The sequence below is a fragment of the Equus asinus genome, chromosome X (assembly GCF_041296235.1).
Source record: "Equus asinus isolate D_3611 breed Donkey chromosome X, EquAss-T2T_v2, whole genome shotgun sequence".
In the NCBI taxonomy this organism is placed as follows: domain Eukaryota; kingdom Metazoa; phylum Chordata; class Mammalia; order Perissodactyla; family Equidae; genus Equus; species Equus asinus.
The window spans coordinates 102742544-102766557 of NC_091820.1; the positions used below are offsets into that span (position 1 = coordinate 102742544).

General features: G+C 39.3%; 1 protein-coding gene across 5 annotated transcripts in view; it reads right to left on the reverse strand.

Moving 5' to 3' along the window:
• ACSL4 (acyl-CoA synthetase long chain family member 4) overlaps positions 1 to 15993 on the reverse strand; it is an 89767-nt gene extending 73774 nt beyond the window's left edge. Inside the window, exon 1 of one of the 5 annotated variants that reach the window (XM_014854609.3) lies at positions 15519 to 15993. The gene's annotated coding sequence lies outside the window, so the exon portion shown is untranslated. The other 4 variants (XM_014854611.3, XM_014854608.3, XM_014854612.3 and 1 more) reach the window with 4 other exon arrangements.
• Between the last annotated feature and the right edge of the window lie 8021 nt (positions 15994 to 24014).

Consider the following 24014-nt stretch of genomic DNA (forward strand, 5'->3'; position numbering starts at 1 on the left):
AAGTGCCACATTCTGACACAATATGAACTTTATGCCCATTTTGGGTAGGGAGCATGACTTCATAAGCAGGGCAAATAACAGTCTGTTGAGTGTGTTTACACTTATTTCATGTCTCATACTCCAAAGCCTTTATTTAAACAAGGATATCACAGCAAAACTATATGGCTAGTGTATGTCCTTGAATGAAATCCATAAGCGCCACTGGCATAGGTGGGGAGAAGAAAAGGGAAGTGAGACCACAAACATGGACAAGCGTAAAAGAAGAAAAAGTTCAAGTATTTGGTATGTTGGAGAGCGGTAGAGCAACATCAGCTGCTATTCTAAAAAGTACCACTAGGTGGCACCAGTGGCCTTGGCTATCCAATACAGACATGGAACCAGCAGACAGAGGCATCAGGCTATCTTGCAGAGCTAAGGTTGAAAGCTCCAGAGTCGATTTTCAATATACTGACGGGCAACTGCAATTCACCGGAGTTCAAGTTCTCTGCACATGTCATCAACATGGGTAAAGGTCTTAAGGATGTTGTGTTTATCAGAGACACCTGGAAGGTGAGTTTGTCAACATTTTTGCCTGGCCAAAATGTTTCAGAGTCCGCTCACCATTCTAAATGCATGTGACCTGAGATTCTCAGCAGCGAGGCCAGGGAGTCTCAGTGGAGCGAGAAGAGGGGGAAGGGATCAGAATAACCTAGAAAGCTTTTTCAAACTAGGGTCAAACAATATAAAATTGACAATAGTCAATCTGGTGTGCACAAAAAACAGCAATTTCAAATGGTTCAACCTAATACATATTTAGAATCACTGGCTTAATGAGCCATTATTACTGATAAGAGAGTATCATTTCTCAGGTTTGTTGGGGGGAACAGGTTAAGAACACATGCATAGCTTGGCCTTAAGTCAAAGAATTAACTGAGCAAAGAAATGGAAACAACAAAATATCTAAGGATAGGGAACAGATTAAACTATAACTATATTGAAAACAGCAGGCATGGGAAGATGTTCACAAAAAGGGTAAATGTTATACTAAGTGTAAAAGAGCAAATACAAAATGGTATATAAAGCACATTTTGTAACCTGTCTTTTAGGGAAATTCAAATTGTTTGTTGGGGAATGGATTAATAGACTTTATAGAAAAAATATGGAAAGATATACACTAAAAATATCAGTAATTATCTCTGGATAGGGGGAGATTACCAGTATTTTGTTTTGTCTTTTTATCTATGCATGTCTTCTAAAATAAACATGTCTAACAATTTTAGATCCTGGGACAGAAAAAGAAAAGACTTTGGTAGAAAAACTAGGGAAATCAAATAAATTCTATAGTTAAGAGTACTGCACCAATGGTATGTTATGTAAAATGTTACATTAGGGAGAGCTGGGTAAAGATATACAGGACCTCTGAACTACCTTTAAAAATTTTCTCTAAACCCAAAATTTATTCCAAAATGAAATATTTATTTTAAAAAATAAGCCACGTATTAAGATCATATTTAAAAAATCTAGACGAAAGAATCCATTTGGTTAAGAGATCCCTACATATAAAGACGAATATGTTAGAATAAAACTTCTTTGGTAGTAGGCCACTATGCCTTCTAGCATGACAAGAGAAAGTTGTAAAGACTATTACAGGGGCAGGCCCAGTGATGCAGTGGTTAAGTTCGTATGCTCCACTTCAGTGGCCCAGGGTTCACAGGTTCAGATCCCGGGTGTGGACCTACACGCCACTCATCAAGCCATGCTGTGGAGGCGTCCCACAAACAAAATAGAGGAAGATTGCCACAGATCTTAGCTCAGGGACAATCCTGCTCACCAAAAAGAAGACTATTACCTAATATGGGCTCTCCTAAATATGAAAGTGATGTCACCCTACTGCACAGAGACTCACTGAAACAGGAAACAAATGGTTGAGTCTCTGTTTTCCTCAGTTTTGCAATCATCATTACTGAAGACTAACCACCATAATAACATTTTTATTTTTTATTTTTTTTTTACTTTTTCTCCCTAAAGCCCCCCAGTACATAGTTGTATATTCTTCGTTGTGGGTCCTTCTAGTTGTGGCATGTGGGATGCTGCCTCAGCATGGTTTGATGAGCAGTGCCATGTCCGTGCCCAGGATTCGAACCAACGAAACACCGGGCCGCCTGCAGCGGAGCGCGCGAACTTAACCACTCGGCCACGGGGCCAGCCCCCATAATAACATTTTTATATGAGGAAAGGAATTAAAAACAAGTGCAGCCCGTAACAACCCTTTTCCTTTGTACTATTTTTAAAAATCTAGTTTCCCAAATTCTGGGCAGTTACAGGTACAAGCACATGCACTTGTTTAAGAAATATTCAGTGAGCATATACTATGCCCTGTCCTCATGGAGCTTACTATTCAATAGATAATATTTTAAGTGGACATGAAAACAGAGAGCAGACATATAGGCAGACTAGGAAAGGAGGATCACCCATGAGGCAACTCTCAACCCTATAATAATAGCCCAACCAGACAATTATATACTTTTTAAAAAGCTAGTAATAATAATAATAGCTACCCTCTGGGATTATCCAGTTATACTTGTTACTGCTTAGGTATAAGCTGGCTGGCCTAAAAAATGGATTTTTTTTAAAACTTCCTTCAAATATTGGGGCAAGGAAAAGTATGCAGAGCCAAAGGATGAGAGTTAGATTCTGAGAAAGAATAAAGGAAAGAAAAATGCAGAGCTAAAAAACATAGAAAACAAACGCCTGGATCAATTTCATCTGCAGACTACTAGCGAGCTAGTATAAACAACTGCCTTCTGGTTATACTACTCCTCTGGCATGTGTAAAATTTGGAGTAGGTTAGTTCCACTGTGGAACACACCCAATGAAAGTTTCATTACTTGGAGATTTCATTAAGTATTTAAAATGTCTCAATATACGTCACTTTTGCATAGGATGAGATCCAAATCCAGTATTTCAAAAACAGATTTAAAGAGAAGCACCAGAGTACTAAAAACTCCCAAACAGAGCAGGAGGCTTTTTCCCATCTCAATGAAATACTGTTTAAGGAAGGGGAGTCGTGTATCCGCACACAAAGGTCAGCCAAGAAACTTGCTACAATTTCAACAGTGCCGATATTTCCTACTGTAGATATCACCCGTTTATCCCTAAAGCATTTAACTTCTGCTGCATCTGCAATGGAATTCGCCTTTAAGACATCACTTTACAGTTATTCCTGTGAATACTTAATCTAAAACATATCATCTTTAAACTAGGTTATAATTCAACCCTCCTTGAAGCATCTGCAACCAATGTGAGCAGCAGTGAAAGGTAAGAAGCTGGTTTGCGTTCTTATGTGTTTGCTCCTCTTCAAAAGCAAATCTAAGGTCAACACAGAGGAAGTTTCAAAAATAAAAGTTCCTTTTTACCATATATCTTGAAGTTACGTGACAGTGTCTTACAGGACAGATTTTTAAAGAATAAGGAAAGGTATTATTAAAATGCTCCCAGGGGCCTGCCCTGTGGCACAGCAGTTAAGTTCGCACGTTCCGCTTCTCGGCGGCCCTGGGTTCGTAGGTTCGGATCCCAGGTGTGGACATGGCACCGCTTGGCAAGCCATGCTGTGGTAGGCGTCCCACATAGAAAGTAGAGGAAAATGGGCAAGGATGTTAGCTCAGGGCCAGTCTTCCTCAGCAAAAAGAGGAGGATTGGCAGTAGATGTTAGCTCAGGGCTAATCTTCCTCAAAAAAAAAAAAATGCTCCCAAGCGCTCCATCTTACGGTTTCCCCACCTGCTCTGTCTGAAAGTAGAAGACAAAGGCAGTGAGGTTCAGTGCCCAGTGCCAAGGCCACGCAACATCCTGATCTTTCAGCAGCAATGGAGCAGTGCCGGTAAAAGCAAGGGAAAAAATAGGTCTAGCAATAGCAGGACATGGCCCCAGACCTGGCCAAGTACCAAACTCAACACAAATTCTAAAAGTTTAGAAGATCACTCCACAGAACGATTTTATGCACTCAAGCATGGAACTGTGCAGCTTTGAAACATCATTGATTTTCTTTTACACCGAAGGGAGAGGTCAGCAGCAGAAGCAAAGAATCTACTGATTTTCCATCCTAACCAAATTCCTAATCACTCCTTCCAATGCAAAAGCATGAGATCATTATAAAATGTTATGACATCTAAAAGAGAATGGACAGATAAAATTCCCTTAGCATTACAATAGGTGGGAAGGATGCAAAATTAGAGAAATCAACTCTAGGTTGAAAAACAATCCTTTCAACCAAAATTAGGTGCTTCCAAATGAGTTGCTTGTGTCTTATTAAAGTCAAAATCTAAAGTAACATGGATGTGTTATATAACGATAAATCCAACCTTTGAAAAAAGACAAATAGAGGTTTGACTCAATTTTGCAGATTTCTGATGGAGATTGTGATAGTAAATTAAACATACTCTTAGCTTAAGGAATCCCATAGGCTACAACTTGATTTTAAAATACGTCTAAAGTGCAAACTGGGGTTGATGGGGGCCGGCCCCGTGGCCAAGTGGTTAAGTTCATGAGCTCTGCTTCAGCAGCCCAGGGTTTCATTGGTTCAAATCCTGGGCGTGGACATGACACCACTGGTCAGGCCATGCTGAGGCGGTGTCCCACATGCCACAACTAGGAGGACCCACAACTAAAAATACACAACTATGTACCGGGGGGCTTTGGGGGAAAAATAAAATCTTTAAAAAACAAACAAACAAACAAACTGGGGTTAAGATTCTTGGTTTTCAAAACTCAAAGTACACTCTGGTATAGACCATATGCTCACTGCCACCTCCTGCTCCTTTGGTAATGCCCTGGGATAGCATCCGCCTCCTCTTTCCTGCCAGCGGGCCCTAAGCAACATGACCCTTCAATCAAAGGCGGGGAGGGAGGTGGTCAACAGTCTCACTCAGTGGAGAACAATTAGAAACAAGTTTGTAAGCAGGCACTTTCTCCCTAAGAGGTTTAAAAAACTACAATCTCTAGGGTTCGGGGCTTTATGAGACAAAAAAAACAAACTGGTGCAAGTGTCTTTTTAACCCCACTGAATATTTTGTACTCCTGGGGTAGAGAATCATCCCTCATTCAGTTCTACTCACCTAGTCCCTCAAGAAATGCTGTCAAAGTGAGGTGGGGGAATTCCATTTCAAAACAGGAATAAAGATGGAGGCGGGGGATTTACCATGGAGGTCTCCATTTTGCAGCTGTCTCTTCTCAAACTACGTTACAGGGATACTGCCTGTAAAGAAATCCACTCTTTCAGGGCTATTTCCTAAAGAAAGCTACTCCCCTACAATCATCTTAATACTCAGCAATCTCTTGGGGGCTGAGAGAATATTAAAATTAATGTAAATATGTGTACAAGTGAAACTAAAATTAAACTAAAGATCTAGGTAAAGGAATCCAAAAATTTCTGGGGGAAATTTGAGTTGTATAATATCCTTACAAGTAAAGTCATTTTGCTTAAAAATGTGTAACATGTAACTATATTTGAATGAATATGCTAATGCTGACATTTCTTTCTATTCGGGGAAATAAACACTACATAGCTTCCCATCTGTAGGTTGCGGTAATTCACCGACAGTGAGCCTAAATCCTGCCTCTTCTAGTTTCCAGGTTATGGAAATTACTTGCTTCACAGAAATTCTAACCTACTCCTGGTAAGGAACTGCCTGTGCACTAAGGGAATGCCAAATATTTTACCAAAGACTCTAACCCATTCTAGACTAACCTTGCGATTGAGCACATCCTGAAGGTGTCTGTGGTTCCAGGTGTAAGAATACCATTATCCCTGCCTGCTTTTCTCTTTTCTGCTCTGTTTGTCTGAAACACATTCATCCAACAATTGTTTATAGCTAGTTCTGGCCAGTTCTGCCCCTCAGTCAAGTTATGATTTTCCAATTATTCTTTTAAGCTACTTCTCAACTTAGCATCTTCAGTGCTCATGTGGAACACAGCATTTTTGACTTGGATTCATCCCATGAGATGTTAGTGCTAGTTCTGGCTTTTCTTCTCTTCTATTTTCAAAGCCACAACTGAATTTTAAGCTCATTCACCCAGTTCCTGTTTCCTGTCTGAGGGAAGTTTTCAGCTTTCAGTTCATTTCAGAAGCCAAAATGACTAACGTATTCTGAGCATAATGAATGATCACCATCTCAGCTAGCAGCTCTGCCTATTTCTCCAGCCTTTCTCTGACAACTCATTATTCAGATGCCCCCAGGGGAGTGGTCCTTCAAAACTCTATCCTTACATATTTTATAGTAGTAAAATACTTCAAGCATATATTAAAGGTAATAAACAAAATACCTACGAGAAAACAGGTATTTCACCATGCCTTCCACAGCACTAACTTCATTACAGCCACTAGAATCCGCCATTAATGTTTTCGACACCTCTGTAACAGCCGGATCTCACATGCCCCTCTCATTAATCAGGTGAGAAATAGGGTACCTCTATGCTGACTTTCCTGTAAAATCTGCTAACTTGACAGCACCTAGGAGAGAAAAATTCTCGCGCTGCAAAATCAATTCCAAAAAGGCCAAGATGCACGGCCTCGGAGAACAGGGATACTGTCAATCGCCAGAACAAAACGTGAGCAGCTATACAGGGCCTTCACAACACCACTGTCTGCAAGGTAGAATCTTCTTTTGTTAAATACTCTAGTGAATTCATGGAAAATGATTAAGGCATCAAAAACTCTGCAGCGTCGAGTAAGGTATTCTCACCTCTAAGTCCCACAGTAGAAACCCAGAAGAGGTTATAACGAGCCTTCAGTGAATGTGCTTAATGAAAATGTTTCTAGATAACATAAGAGAGCAGAATACATACATGCTTGCCCAAGTCAAACTTGGGCCTCCAACACAGTTCTCCCCATGTTCCATTTTATATACTATAGACTGAGATACCATAGCAAAGATTCGTGTAGCTACAGTTACCTAGATTATCTTTACTCTTGTAAGTTGTGAAAGAATACAACTACACCCACACCTTTACCAAAAATTAGTCAGAGCAGTTAGTTTCCTTTGAACCAAAGCAACTATTAAAGCTCAGCTTTAAAATCTTCATTAAAATGAAACTCCACCCAAAAAGATTTCTAATGATATTTTAATATATTGCACTTATACATCATTACTAGTAACTATAATTTAAATAATACATTCATAGTTAAATTTAAAACAGAACTGAAGTGGTTCAACATTGAGAATTTAAAAATTCCTTGGTTATTTACTTTTGGTGACCATGAATTTTTTTTTAAGATTATAGTTTGTCCTAGAAACCAGTTATTTTAACTAGAACATTGTATTTACAAGGCACAGTGTTGTTCTTTTCCCACTGAGATGTCTTTTTCACTTATTCAGAGTTACCGATTGTGAAAGGTGATCACAATATAGTGTCAAGTTAAAGGAAGCAAGTTACAAATCCCTATGTACCATAAAAGCCCATTTTTGTAGAAAGAAAATACATGTTTGCACATGTGCATACACGTGTATATTTGTGCACATGCAGGCACCCATATATGTGTGTACAAAAACGTGTGCACAATCCTATATACCCAAAAGTTAACAAGAGATCTCCCTTTGTATGGGATGATGGTGCTTTTATTCTTCTTTATACTTATATTCTCAGTATAGAAAATTCAGAAAGTACAAATAGTACTTTAACAAAGGGAGAAAATTATAAAAATAATACCTGACTGCTCACTAAGTACAAGGCACAATGAAGGAATCGCATTGTAAGCATCCTCCAGGGTGTAAAGGTTTCATATTATTGATCTTTATAATTACTAGCAAAATAGTAATCACAAATTTAAATTACACTATTGAATTCTATAGAGCAAAAAAGTAAAAGTATACCTATACTGCCTTCCTCTAATACCACAAGCAGGGATAATTACTCATGGTGTGTATCAATCAGACCTTTTGGTATTATCCATACTCACGATACGGTTTTGTAGTTTTTCTTAGATAAGTGAAATCACAGTATATGGACCATTCTAGCCGCCCTCTCCCTCCCTCTCCTCTCTCTCCTTTACCAACATACTTCGGAACTCCTATGTCAGTTTATATAGGCCTATCTGAGGGGTTTCTTTCCTTTAATAGCCCCATGATATTGCATAGAACACCAGGTTATTTTTTAAATCATTTCCCTACTGATGGACATATAGGTTGCTGCCAAGTTTTCAATGTTATGACTAGTTTCACCACAGTGAAATCTTAAATATTTCTTTACACATATGAGCAGATATTTCCCTAGAACAGTTTCCTAACAGAAGTGCTGGGTCAAAATATATGTACATTTAAAAATGAGAGGATTTTGGTATTCTTTATCAAAAAGCTATACAATTTGCATTCTCACTAACAGTGCATGACAGTGCCCAGTTCTTTCTAAAAGTAGATATAGTTTTTGCCAATATATTTGGTGAAAGATGCTTTTCATTTCCCTAATTACTAGAGTGAATTTGAACATCTTTTCTTTTTTACTCATTATTTTGATTTCTTTTTCTGGGAAATGCCAATTCATAACCCTCTGCCACTTTTTCTATTGGGTGCCTTTTTATTTTTGATTTGTAGGAGCTCTTTACATATCATGCATATTATACAGTAGAAGCCATTTTATCTAATCTTATTTGGAACAGTTGATTACTTAACTGAAAAGGTCAATTAAGGTGAATAATAATAAAAAATATGCACATGACAAACATTTCATTTCCATTTCACTTTATCAGTAGTAAATGTACACTCATTCATCAAACATTTGATATACAGCCAAGAGGTGATGACCTTTTTCTTTAACTCCAGGCACACTGATTATAAAAAAATTTAAAATGAATTCTTAGATAACATTGAGCTTCAAAGAATTTAAAAGACACTTGGCAAAGCACTACGAGTGAAGAACCCTTTTAGATTTTTATCTCTATGTTATACAAATCTTTTATTGTCTAACACCTAATTCAACAGTAATAACTTGCTCTCATCAACTTTTTCCAAACACCCAATTTTTGTCATAATGAATCTAACATAACTATCACTCAGCTTCAATAATTATCCATATATGCTGAATTGTCTTTCTTTTACATCTCTTTGCACTCCACACCTCCTCCTCCCCATATAATTAGAAGGAAATCTCAGACATCACATCATCTGTAAATTTTCATAAGAACTTCAATTTCCTACTACTCATATTTTATCAAGTTATAAAATATGAAAATAAATTACATATTTACAAAAACAAGAACAACCAGCATATATACGTTCAATAATAGAAGCACCTGTTCTGCTGGTGGGTCCACAAGCACACTGGCCTACTGGAGACGAATCTACTAACAGCAAGTGCTCAGCGCACAGTGTACTTTACGAAGGAAATGAAGAGTATCATTTAACGTGGTGGTTCAGTTAAGTGAAAGTCAATTAAAGTTTGTACTGCATATGGAGATTTTTCCCCCAGTCTGTCACTTGCCTTTTTAACTCTGTTATGGTGTCCTATGTTTTCCAGAAGTTTTTAAAATATATACTCAGATTTTTAAAATACATCCTTAATTTGTTTTTTATTGGGGTCACATTGGTTTGTACATTATATATATAACATTATATAAATTTCAGGTGTACATCACTGTATTTCAACTTTTGTATAGACTGCATTCTATACAGTTCACCACCAAAAGTCTAGTTTCCATCCATCACCATAAATATGTGCCCCTTTACCCCCTTTCACCCAAGCTTCTGCACAGCAAAGGAAGTCATCAACAAAACAAAAAGACAACCCACTAACTGGAAGAAAATATTTGCAAATCATATTGCCAATAAGGGGTTAATATCCAAAATATATAAAGAACTCATACAACTCAACAAAAAAAAGAACAACCGATCAAAAAATGGGCAGAGAATATGAACAGACATTTTTCCAAAGAAGATATATACAGATGGTCAACAGGCACATGAAAAGATGTTCATCATCACTAATTATTAGGGAAATGCAAATCACAACCTTAATGAGATATCCCCTCACACCCATCCTTAATTTATTTTTGTGTATGATGTGATGTGGGGATTCATTTCTTTCCAAATGTATAGCCAACTGTCCTAACTTTCTGTTTTCCATGTCACCCGTAGGGCATTTCAAAGAACTAAAGTGTCAACTTCTAACTTACAAAAGGAAGCTGCGCAAACAAAAGAACAAACCAACAATCTAAGTTCAGTTTGACAGACTCAACCTACTATGTATTTAAAGATCACACCAGTTTTGGGAGCAAGAGCAACAGCGCTGCCACGCCTGGCTCTCTCATTACCACTCTGGCTCACAAGACGATCTTCAAAGGACATCAGGACTGCATAGGCCTCTTTCTGAATCTCACTAGTTGCCATCCATTCACACTGAAATAACCCACACTTAAGGACAACAACGACATCAACCTTCCAAACTCTCCATCCATTCCTTAATGCTGCTCCTAGACTACAGTGCCTTGCAGACTTAGTAAGGAAAACGAATACCCTCTTCTGAAACACAATTTCCCATGGAAATATAACTAAAAGGTACTAAACGTCAAAGTAAAGTTTGTTAAATTTCCTTTGTAACACAGAGACTCAGTAGTTTATAAGGTTACTTTATCTCTCGGCAAACTTTTTCTATAAAGGACGACAGAATAAACAGGGTTTTATGGTCATAAGTTCTCTGTTTCAACTCTGACACTGTATTTGAATGCAGCTACACAATACATAAATGGATGGATGTGGCTGTGTTCCAACAGAAGTTTATTTACAAAAACAGGTGGTGGGCAGGATTTGGCCACTGGCAGTATTTTGCCACCCCGGCCTTACATCAATGATTGATCTTTTTCAAATAGGCATCCACTACCCTGGCTATACACTTATTTGAGGAAATACGGTGACACTGAAGGGACAAGGAATAATTTCAGTACCATCTCACAGAAATGAATACTCTCAAAATCAATCACTAACCTTTTCCTGTAAGTTGTTCTCATAACACAAGTACCTACACTTTTCAAAATATAAAATTGTTGTCACCTTAAAGCTAATGCTTATTTTAAAAGATAATTAAAGTAAACATTAAGTAGCTACTATAAAAGGAAAACATGCAGTCTAGACAGACAAACAAAACAGTCTTCTCTTCAGTATTCTGATAATCAAGGGTGAATAGAAAAAGCCTACTAGATCCACAGTCATGATCCACAACTTCACTACTCAAAATGCAGAAGCAGACATTCAAGGTATATTTAAATAAGAACATAAATTTGTCCTTTGGATTACTTACCAGAAACCTTGATAAGAAACTATATAGTTCTGCCAAGATATTTTTAATTTAGAAAGTGAAACCAAAAATCTCTTTGGCACATCATGTATCTATTTAGGTTTAAAATATTAATTTTAACATTTCATTTGAGAGCTTGGTAAAGCAGAAATTATACGTTAAAGGCACAAAATGATGGAAGCCCTTTTAATATAGTGAGAACAAGGATGACTATGTAGTCACACTTTAAGCCATCAAGGCCACTTTTTCACACAATACATTTGAGCTCCAGAACTACTGAATGAAAAAATGTTCGCACTGCTTACAGAAATACTGGATGTTAGACAGAACAGGAAGGAACAAAATTAAATAAGAAAGGTACATAAGACCCCTTGACACACAAGGCATGATCCATAAAAGGAAAAACTGATAAACTGGATCTCATGAAAACTGAAGACCTTCATTCTGCAAAACTCCCGAGAGGAGGATGAAAAGACAAGCTACAGACTGGGAGAACATATTTGCAAACTACATGTCTGACAAACGACTAGTACTTAGAATATATAAAGAACTCTCAGGACTTAACAATAAAAAAAATCCAACTAGAAAATGGACAAAAGACATGAACATACATTTCACTGAAGAGGATACAGAGATGGCAAAGCAGCACATGAAAAGATGTTCAACATCATGAGCCAGTAGGGAAATGCAAGTGAAAGCTACAAGTTATTACCACACATCTATCAGAATGGCTAAAACAAAACAGTGACAACACCAAATGGTGGCAAGGATGAGGAGCACTCATACATTGCTGGTGGGCATGTGAAATGGTATAGCCACTCTGGAAAACAGTTTGGCAGTTCCTTATAAAACTAAGGGGGGCGGGGGGGAACAGCCAGATGTCCTGCAATGAGTGAGTAGTTAAACAAATTGTAGTACATCTACACCATGGAATAGGACTCAACAATGAAAGGGAACTCACTATTGATACGAGATTGGGTCCCTGTGTGAAACTCCAGGGAATTAATGCTGAGTGAAAAAAAGGCAATCTCAAAAATTACACACTGTATGATTCCATTTATATAGCATTCTTGCAATCACAAAATTATGGGCATGGAAAACAGATTAGTGGTTGCCAGAGATAAGGGAGGGAGAGAGATGGCTGGAGCTACAAAAGGGCAACACCATGGATCCTTGTGGTGATGGAACTGTTCTGTATCTTTTTTTTTTTTTTTTGAGGAAGATTAGCCCTGAGCTAACTGCTGCCAATCCTCCTCTTTTCACTGAGGAAGACTGGCCCTGAGCTAACATCCACACCCATCTTCCTCTACTTTATATGTGGGACACCTGCCACAGCATGGCGTGCCAAGCAGTGCCATGTCCGCACCCGGGATCCAAACCGGCAAACCCCGGGCCACCGAGAAGCGGAATATGCGCCCTTAACCACTGCGCCATCGGGCCGGCCCCTGAACTGCTCTGTATCTTGACTATAGTGGTGGTTACACAAATTTACACATGATAACACTGCATAGAACTAAAAAGACACACGCTAATGAGTACGTGTAAAACTGCTGATCTCTGAATTGGGTGGATGGATCATATCTACTTCAATTTCCCTGTTGTGATATTATACTACAGCTATGCAAGATGTTACTATTGGGGAAAATTAGATAAAGGGTAGTATTTCCTACAACTATCTCAAAATAAACAGCTAAAAAAGAAAGAAGGAAAAGAATACATAAGACCAGCCAGTGGCAGGAGTAGAAAAATATAGCTTTTATTTTTGCTAAAGTCTCAGCAATTGAAAGTCAAGAAAGAAGGAAAAAAAAAAGGAATGCCAAGAAGAGAGTCTCAGGTTACAATTAATACTATGATCTTCTCCTCTCCCGTGGAGCTTTAATATTCCCACGATTTTATGTTCATGATTTGACTGCTGCTGTCATTGTTAATAAAAATAAGCTGTACATACATCTATCCTCCCACAACCCCTACTACCATCACCACCATCCCAGACTATAAAATCGTAGGGTAGGGATTGTCTTCTTAACCATCATATCCTTGTGACCTGGCACAAAGTAAGAGATGAAGGAACAAGATAAGTTAAATGAATGAATAAATGGATGCATGAGATACCTGCCTATTCTTGTAAAGTGCCTAGTCAATTACAGTTACATGGCAGTACATACACATTCCCTTACAAATTTCTAAAAGTCATGAACGTTAAAAAAAAAAAAAAATAGCGTGGTCGGCACACATTTCACTTGCAGGCAGAAGCTAACAATACCGTTTGTAAAATGCTCCCCAATTCATAGACTTCCACCTATAGTAATTCATTTGATAAGGATGAATTAAGAATTATGCATATGTAGATTAGAACTAGTATATGCAGATCTTTGAGAAAAACGTTCTAAACAACTGGTATAACTAAGGATTTATGGCACAGCCTTAATGCAAATTGCATCATATTTTTTTTTTCAGTATAAGAACAAAGAATTCACATTGGGGGACTTCTGGATCATTCTGCCAACCATCACGACATTGTTACCGATGCAAAAACTGAGAGGGAAAGTGACTTGTTCAAGGTTACACAATTAGCTAGAGCTGGAACTGGTACCCGAGCATCTCGAGTCCCGATTCATTTCTCTTCTCACTGAATTGGGCAAGACTCTCCTTTCTCCACCCATCTATCCCGCTCCTACCTAAAACTCTCAAACAAAAATCTTAATCTGAATAACTTATTTTTTAAATAGGGTTTTTAGGGGAAAAAACTGAATTTACTTGAGCTTTTAACTGTTGCATTACACCTTCTGTGGATTTTTAGGTGTCAAATTGCTTCTCATATCAGAACAATAAGGTACTTTATTCTGTGGTGCAAGTATACTAACACTGGAATGTTTCATCATCCACCTAAACGGCAGAGAGCATGTTAATTCTTACAGGAGTCTTGCACATCTTACACTTTAGCAGCTTCAACAGAAAAGATGAGCTATTTTAGAATTCAAAGAAGAGGACTTAGACTATTGAAATCTTGATGGATACGATCTTTGCCGGTACCGTAATTACATCTGCACTTGCATGCAGCCTTATGTACCACGAACAGGTAAAACTATTTGCTAGAGGCAAAACAAACAAACAAAAAAACTAAAGTGACAAGCAACTACCGGGAAATGGGGTTTTAATCAGGTTAAATCTCCATTTTGCAGCAACACGTTACTGAGCATGAATTCAGAGGTCCTGGAATCAAAACGCTAGAAGGACCATCCTCCTTTTTGTAGATGAGAAAACTGAGGCATTGATTAAACCATTAACAAATAAAGCAGACTGCTTACTTTTTCAAAGGGATTCATTTAAATGCCATTTTGCCCTTATTCTGCATCTCACCGTCTTTTCTCAGAGCGATGATTGATTTTTTTTTAAGGTGAAAAGAGCGGATAGTGCGAATTCATTACAAGAGGGTGAAAAAAATGCCTTTGAAGGAGGAGATGCTGGAGTGAAGAGGAGAAATGACGTCTTATTTAAAATATGTAACCCCTTGATGGAGGTTAGGCAATGAATCATATTCTCCTCGATTTTTCTAAAGACATCAGCCACAGTTCTTTCTGTAAGGCACTCAAATGAGAGGAAGAGGAAGTGAATAAAGCTAATGCTAAATATACAGCACCCACTGAGGACAGGGATGTAGACAGAAAGAACAGGAAAAAATAAGAGCATGCTTCTGCTAGAAGCCAGCCGTTTTCTAACATACCTAAAGATCCACGGAAGCTAAGAAAATATCGGAAGCCAGAGCATCCCTCAAATTCGAAGGGCGGATGCTTCCAGGAGCAGAGAGACCCCCCCAGCCCTCAGATATAGAGCGACCCAGAGGGGACAAAATGGAGTTGAGTTCTAGGGGCGCCCTAAAGGTCGTTTGGAGGTCTGGCAAGCACTTGATGTACTCCTTTGGAAAGGGTCATGGTCAAGCATAGTACCTCGATCGGGAAGATGCTTCTGGCCCTCGGGGGCGGGCGGTGAGAGGCAGAAAGAGACAGGCCAGGGTGTCGAGGACCCCAGACTTGAGCAAAGGAGAAGATACAGAGACCTCGGGAATCTCCCTGGCCCCGGGGCAGGCGGGTGGATGGATCGCCCCGGCTACAGAAGAAAGCGAGCCGATTCAGGGAACTGGAACGTCCTCTCCAGCTACTCGGGGCTCAGGTGTAAGGCGGTGGCGCCGCTGGGGCTGGCGCCCCGAGTCCTCCAGGGCAGGGGTGCGAGGGCCGCCGCCTCAGCAGCCGGGCTTACTCACCGGATGAGCCGCCCGCGGCGTCTTCGCAGCCGGCTGGCGCCTCGCGCTCGGGAAGCTAGCGGAAAGGAGCCGCGTGCCCGCTAGCTCTGGGGCGAGTAGGGGCGCGCCGCGGACGCCGGAGAAAAAGCCGCAGCGGCGCGCGCGCACCCGGGCTGCAGGCGGAGGCGGGGCGAGGCGCGGCGCGGCGCGAGCCCGGAAAACACGCACCCGGAGGGGCGGGCGGAGCGGGGCGCGGGGTGGTGTGGCTGCGCCGGCCGAATCGCCGGCGGCCGCGGGCTCGGCCCACCCACGCTCCCGCCTCCGCTGGCCCGCGCGTCACTCCAGAGGCGGGGCCTCGTGGGCGGTGGGGGGCGAAGGAGGGGTGCTGCGGCGAGCGGGGTCGGCTAACGGCTCCCCACAGGCTCGCCGCAGGTTCCAGCTCGCGCTTCCGAGCTGCTGCTGCTGGGCTGCTGGCCGTGTTCTCCAGGGTGCTTTCGGAAGGTCCTCGCCCCTATCAGATTTCAGAGAGGTGCAGAACCGGCCCACGCCCGCACCTGTGCTTGCTTCCCTGGACTCCACAGCGGGATGAAAGTTCCCCTCGGGTCATCTTCCAGCTGCCCTCTAAAGATAATCATCTTTGGACTTCACGGCTCTTCCTTTAGAGAGAGATCTTAACATTCTTTGATTAAAGGCATCCTGCTCCTCCGAGCCTGAGATAATGCCTCTCTTCCGTCTATCGTGCCTCTCTCTGCGTTAAGACCCTCAGTCCCTCCGGCTTATGAACCATCACAAGGACGCAGGGTTTTTCACTTTATGCCTTCCATTTGCACGATGGTGTAATGGCAGAAGAGCCCACACTGATAAGGAAAAGTCACCACAGCACTGTGACATCTTACTGGCCCTGATCATCGCTTATGAGCCAGTTCTGCAAATCCTGTTCCCAAGAAACTCAAGAAATTGCTGCTAAAAATAAAATTCTGGCGAACTGTCTCAGGACTTCAAAAGGGACAGAACATAATTGCAAATAAGCCACGACAAATGGTCAAGAATATATCACCAAAAGAAATAAAGCGTCAGTTTTCTTCCAGTTCCCTGATGCATAATGGAGGAGTAGCTTCCTCTTCCTGCTAGTAATGGACGTTTCGTTTCACTTGCTATTTTCCATTTTCCTGTAGAATTACTGGACGTAACAACGTGTGTGTGTGTGTGTGTGTCTCACCACCTCAGATTACAGGCTAGAGTCGTTCTTAATCTTTAGTATGCATCCGAATCATCTGGGATGCTTGTTCAAATGAGTACCTGAAGCTACCAACCCCAGATATTGTGATTTGGATCTGAGTGGGGCTGAGAAATGTGAATTTTTAATAACGATCCCAGGTGACACTATAGGCGTTGGAGGCCCACAATTGGAGAGCATAAAGCTACAGCTTTTGTGTATTGCTGCTCTGAAGTGGGGTTACTTATCCAATTTCCAAAAGACCCACCCACTTTTAAATAACACTTATAAATATTGCTATAGCAGCTTTGTAACTTCCTTTTTCGAGATTGACCTAGAAAGTTCAAGACTTCAAACAACAAGTTTAATTGTCACGTTTCTTTTATGAGATCTTCTTGTAATACTAGAAATAAGTAATCGTTTGTCAGCTATATAATTCACTGGGTACCTGCAGTGTACAGAGCGCTGTCATCTACAGTACACAAAAGAAATTGAAGGAATCATCATCCCTGCCTTCAACAAACTTAGTGTCTAGTTGTGGAATTAAAATACAGACACAGTACAGACCCAGTGTAACATATAAATCAATGCATTGGACCAAGATGAAAAAGAACTCGTAATTAAAGAGTACTTTTGTTGATTTCCTTTGCTATCCATCACTTAGCCCAGAACTTTTCAATTTTCAGGTAATTTCTTCTGAACGTGGACTCCTCAGCTTACTGAAGTTCCTCCAACTTTACAAGGTATAAAGGACAGCCAGAAACTATCCGTTTTTGTTTGTATGAATATGTATATGAACATACCTAGGCATGTGCATGAGTGTATAAGATACAGATAGATGTATTTATCAGCCCAAGAAACTACTTGAACTTTCAAGATCTTAATCACAAGCTATTTACTAATGCTGACAGTTCTGGCTACCTTTATCACATACCATATCTCACCTTTCCTCTACAGTTAACCACACCCAGGATGAAGAGGAAAGAAGAGCTGCATCTCCAAAAAGGAAACCAAATGTATAGAAATAGTGTTGACTATTTCTAGCTTTTCTTTTTTCACTTTTTCAGGGTCAAAACAAACCTTGCTTAATTTCTTGTCATCAGAAACCCTCCAGAACTATGACCCAGGAGCAAAACATTCCCCCAGCCAGCTGTCTGACCTTTTAGAGAGAACATTTGCACCATTGTTTACTAGTTAGGAAGACAGGCGATTATTAACCCTATTTCACAGATGGAGAAACAGATGCAGGTTAAATGACTTGTCCAGTCACACAACTAACTAGTAGCAGAGCCTGGATTTCCTACCACAGTTCTCGTGACTCCCAGACCAGGGCGCTTGCCAGGACATCAGGCTTCCTGGGTTATAAGTCCTACCCAGCACCACCAATCCAGTTAGAAACAGAAGAGATAAACATGTGGAAATGAGAAAGAGGAAAATGTACGGCACAATTGACAGATTCAAAATACAACATAAAAAGCCCTGAAAGCATGAAAATTAAACTGTTTGAAGCCAAACAGAATTTAACAGGACAGCTCTGTTAGCAGGTAGTGATATACAGGCCTCGCTCATTTTACTCCCCTGTAACAAGAAGCTGAAACAGATAGCCAGGCTGCTCCTGACATTGGTTATTTATGGAAGGGCAGAAAACAACTGTTCTTTATTGACTGTGTAACAAGCCTTCGCGTGTTAACATACTTCACAGGTTTGTAAAATAATCATTTCCTCCTGTGGTCCCTCTACAAGCAGCAGGACTTTATAATAATATTTGCATAGACAAGTTATGTTTTGTCATTAATAAGACCTTATTTTTTTCAGACCCAATAACCAGGCCAAATATTGTCTTCAGTGGCACGTCTGAAAACACTGGTGAAATCAGAAACCTAGGCAGAAGATGATCTCACTGTGAGCATAAATAATAACCTAAGCTACTATTTTCAAAACTGGTCAAAGGCAGAGTAGCTGGATCTACAAGTTATTTTTTGAGAAATGATTCTTTTATCTTTTGAATAACAGTTTCTTTTCATTCTGATACAGTTTACAGGTTTTTAAATTAATTGAGAAACCAAAACAAATGGAAAGATATCGAATGCATCTGGATGGGAAGAGACAGAATTGTAAAGACTCCACTCTTCCCAAATTAATCTATAAAGTCAGCACAGTCCGAATCAAAATCCCAGCAGAGTTTTAATGGAACTTGACTTCGTGTCTCTCACTAACTCATTCTCTGTCTTTTTAAAAGCAAACTCGTATCCTCTAAATAAAAGCCTCTGCAGTAGCCTTGCAAACTGCTTTAGCAACCTTCTCAAAAAGGGGGAAAAAAAAGAATAAAATATTCATATTATCCATAAGACCAGAGGCAAATGAAATGGACTGTGGTTGTCATCAAATCTGCCAGAAAGTTGCTTTTGGTATATATTTTTGCCCACTTTCTGTAGTAATTGTAGCCCAGTAATGATAGGGAAAAAGATAGGTCATCAATATCATAATTCACCTTCAATCACTCTTTATTTTCCTTTCTCTTTTACATACGGGAAGATTTGATTTCCTCTCCCATTCTTAAAAGACAAGTCAAATGACAACAAAATTTTTAAATGTCTCTTACTTGGAATCATTGGCTATTAGAGCTGGGAGGACACAGAGAGGTAGGGTAGCAGGAGGGAAACCGTATGTATGGGCTTTGAGCCTGTACCACCCTAGACCAAGTTACATAACCTCTTCAGAGCCTCAGCCTCCTCATCTGTAAACTGGGGATAATAATGGTACCTCATGCATAAGGCTCTTCTGAAGGAGCATTAAATGAAATCATGCTCATAAAATGCCTGGCTTATGGCAAGTGTGCAGAAAATGGTGGCTATTAATTACCAAGTTCGACCTCCTCATTTTACAGATGAGAAAAAGGAAGCTAGAACCAAAACTCACATCGTTCCTTTATACCACACCAGTCTTTCTCCAGATTCTCCTATTTATTGAGTGACTTTCTTTAAAGCCAAGGACTAAATTCCTTGAGAAGTGGTCTGCAACCACCACCTTCACTTTCTTCACTAAGTCACTCTCTGACCTCCAGGCTAAGCCCTGTTCCCTTCCATCCTCTAAATATACCCTTCGCTAAAGCCTTGTATGAAGTGGGCAAACCCCCTCATTATACCCAGATATTCACTCTGCTTAAACCTTTGAACATCTATTCAAAGCAATCCTTCTTCAAACTAAAATGCTGTAATAAAACTGTCTCCTTCGCTTGGACCAAATACGGCGCCTAGTACAGGCCAAGTTATTGTTATTCAAACGGAAAATCTTTAGCAACATGTTTGAATAATAATGGTCACCAATTATTGGATATTTACCATGTGCCCAGCACTGCCCCAAATACTTTACATGTATTATTTCCTTTTACCCTCAAGATAAATCTATGAGGTAGGTACCATTATTATGTCAAACGAAAATGTGCATATGGCTGAATAAGTAATGTTTCACATGTCCATCTCATTGTCATATAAACCCATCTAAAAGAGAAGCAAAGTCTCTTTTTGGAAGATCTGACTTCTGTATTAGACCCAGGGGGAACCTCTCCTATGAAAAGACGTTTAAAGCAAATCCTTGAAGGTGAACTCAAAGATTTTGAGAGTCACTTTTAGCTGTAATATGTATCTAATCCACACCATTTATATGGGCAGCTTTGGGAATCAGTGGCTAACCTCAGCTTTCTACAAGCTCATTTCAATGGTATTGATGAACGAGTTCAGGAAATCTGGTTTTGTTGCCACTGGGCAAAATTTAGGTATGGCAATCTAGATCAGCTTACGAATCAGTTCCTCCTTGTGACTGTTTTCTCTCTTTATTGAGCCATGGTGCAAATTAGGCCCTATGTGAAGGTGTCCAAACTCTTTGTAGCTGGACATCACTGTACCTGGACTAATATATTCCTGAAGGGCTATTTATAGGGCAAATTTTCACACAATAAGCCCCACTTTTCTGCGGATTGTCTCTTTATTATTTTGTTATTACAAAAAAAGGGCATGTTCACTTCTTTTGTCCAAACAGAAGTCTATAAAGTAAAAGTATCTCTGATCCCACCCTACAGAGATAACAATTGTGAACAATCTGATATCTTTCCAAATGTTTCCTGGGCACGTAGATGGTCACATATACTTTTTTTTTTTTTAATAATGAGCTTGGTTTTTTTTGTTTTTATTTTATTTTTTTTTTTTTGAGGAAGATCAGCCCTGAGCTAACTCCTGCCAATCCTCCTCTTTTTGCTGAGGAAGACTGGCCCTGAGCTAACATCCGTGCCCATCTTCCTCTACAGTATATGTGGGACGCCTACCACAGCATGGCTTGCCAAGCAGTGCCATGTCTGCACCAGGGATCCGAACGGGCAAACCCTGGGCCGCCGAGTAGCAGAACATGCGAACTTAACCACTGTGCCACTGGGCCAGCCCCTATACTTATTTTTTTTTTAATGAGAATATATTTTACATATTGCTCTACAAATTGCTTTTATTCACTTAATAATGTATCACAAACATCATTGCATATCTTTATGTTTGTAGATATCTAAAGATATCTAAAGATATTCCGTATCTTTATGTATGTAGATATCTAAAGAATTATACCTCATTCTTTTTTTACTGTTACACAGTATTCGGTGATATAGATATGCCATAATGTATTAGTCATATCCCTATTGATGAACATTCGAGATTCTTCCCTAATTTTTCACAATACTCCAATTAATATCCCTATGCATATATCTTTGTAAATTTGTTCAAGCATCTCTAGTGTCTAGTGGAGCCCTGTAAGTGGAAATGATGCTGGGTCAAAGAGTATGTACATTTTAAATTTTAAAAGATACCATCAAATTGTCTCTTAAAAATGCCAAACCAACTTACACTCCTATTTAGAGTGTATAAGAGTGCTATTTTCCTCATATTCTTGAAAACATTGAATCTTATCAATCTTTAAAAATCTTGCCAGTCTGATAGGCAAACAATGCTATCTCATTGTTGTTTAATTTGCTTTCATTAAAATGTTTAATAACTTTTTATATCTTTTTCTAAAAGTAATAACTATTCATCATAGAAAGTATGGAAAACACCAAAAATATATAATGATTTTAAATCCACAATTCTGCTGCCTTGAGAGAGCCACTATTAGTATTTTCATCTATTTTTTACCAGTTTCTTCTTATTTATATTTTTTCCAATATTGGAACCATTCTGTGTATATAGTATTGTGTGCTTTTTTTCACTTGACATTTGACATGAGCTCTCTCCCATGTTATTAAAAATTCTTTAAAAATAATGTTTAGAGCTGCATAATATTGTAACATATAGGTGTCACATAATTTATTTAACCAGTCCCCTATTGCTTGTGGGACATTTACATTGGTTCCTAAATTTTTCCAGTACTATAAATGATGCTGCTATGAACATCCTTGAATATAAATTTGTGTGCTTCTCTAATTACTTTCTTAGAAAAACTCCTAGATGTAGACTTGCTGAATCAAATGATACATTTCAAGGTAATTAACTCATATCACCAAAACACTTTTTCGCTGATTTTCAAAAGAAATTGAAAACAATAATTTGTAGTAATAGCCTCATTGATAAATAGACCCCAGTAAGAAGACAAACGCATTCATTGATCTGCTGTAAAATCACAAAAGAAATTTTAAATTAAATTAAATATAATGATTCTTGAAATAGTCACCAACACAAAATAGTGTTTAAATCAGGGTAGAGAAGGTGTTTCTTTTGTTTAGGATTTGAGTTTGGGGAATTTTTTGGCAGGAGTACGGTATTTTAACATTCTACTGGGAAAAAAATATCCAGGGAGAGACAGCTTAATTGAACAGAACACACTAACCATAAAAGTCCCTTCGGCTTCAATCACACCTCCCTCCCTCACACCTCATACTCTACCCTGTTTCCCAGCATTTTGCAGAAGCTTCTGCTTTTTTGGAAATAAACAAGCTGACCTAGGGCTGAAAGAAAGGTGAAATACAGAAACCCCAAAAAAGCACTGATGCAAAGTACACCTGTAAATTAACAAAAAAGAAATAGCCAAGAGGTAATAAAATATCAAGAACAGGTCTTCAGATAATACAGATCAGATCAGTTCCCTGAGAAAGTTCTGTGATCATAAATTCTGATAAAGCCTTTATCTTACCTGCTACAGTTTTTATCGTAAGAAAACCTCTAAAATTGGAAATAAATACTAACGCAAATACCATGTCAGCTACTCTCACCTGAGATGACTAGCTTCACCCTTTCCATTGGCTTTGTATTTCAATCCCAAAATTGTGGACAACCTCATGCTATGCTGTACCAAATGTAACGTAACCCTTCCCAGATAGATCTTAAACTTTTGACTCCTCATCAAGGACTAAAGTTGTTGATCATACTCGCCTGGCAATGAGATGACCCACAACACCCTGGGTGCTGTGTTAGAAGGCCTGGAAGAAGACTTCTGTGGTGGCAGGGCAGAATCATCTTACCATTTATTATAACTTTTCCTACCAGTGAAGGGGGGGGAGGGTAGTTTCAAAACTCAGCATCTTCCTGCAAAAAATAAAATGCATCATTGGATTAAGTGAAAATCAAAGTGTCCTCATTTGAAGTCACAGAAGTTATGGAGTTTAAGACTGGAAAAGCTCAGGAGACGAGAAATGTTTTAGCCGCTGACTAGGAAATAGTGCTATGTCCTGTCTGAGCCAGTTGCGCTATATTTGATAAACAAACATCTACGACACACACTGCAGACCATAGATTAAGAAACCTCAGGGCAGAGGGCAGATCTTCACACGTACTAGTGTACTGAGGCATGGCTTCAGAACTTGGCAATCTGTGTCCCTGGGCCTTTTTTTTTTTTTTCTTTTTTAACTTATTCTGTCGATATGGGTTTGAACTGAGGTTGCGGTTTTAATTTCTGTACATGCAAACAAAGAAGGAGTATGTATTTGCCTTTGAAATTTAAAGTACATAACACATGAACTTCTCAAATAGAATTTTAGAGCTGTAAAGGACTTTAAAGATAATCTAAAGTCCAATCATTCATTTATTTACAAATGAGGAAACTGAGGCTCCAAGAGGTTAAATAATTTATCCAAGGTTACAAAGCTAGTTATTTCCGAACTGGGGACTAGAACAGAGATCTCCGGACTCTTGGCTCAAAGCTCATCCTAACTGGCCACATTGTCTACCTCATATCCATTTCCCAGAAGTTTGACAATGCAACCATAAGCAAGATTACCGTAACCACACTTATTAAACTGCTCTGAATTTCTCAGATGAAAAACGTCAAGA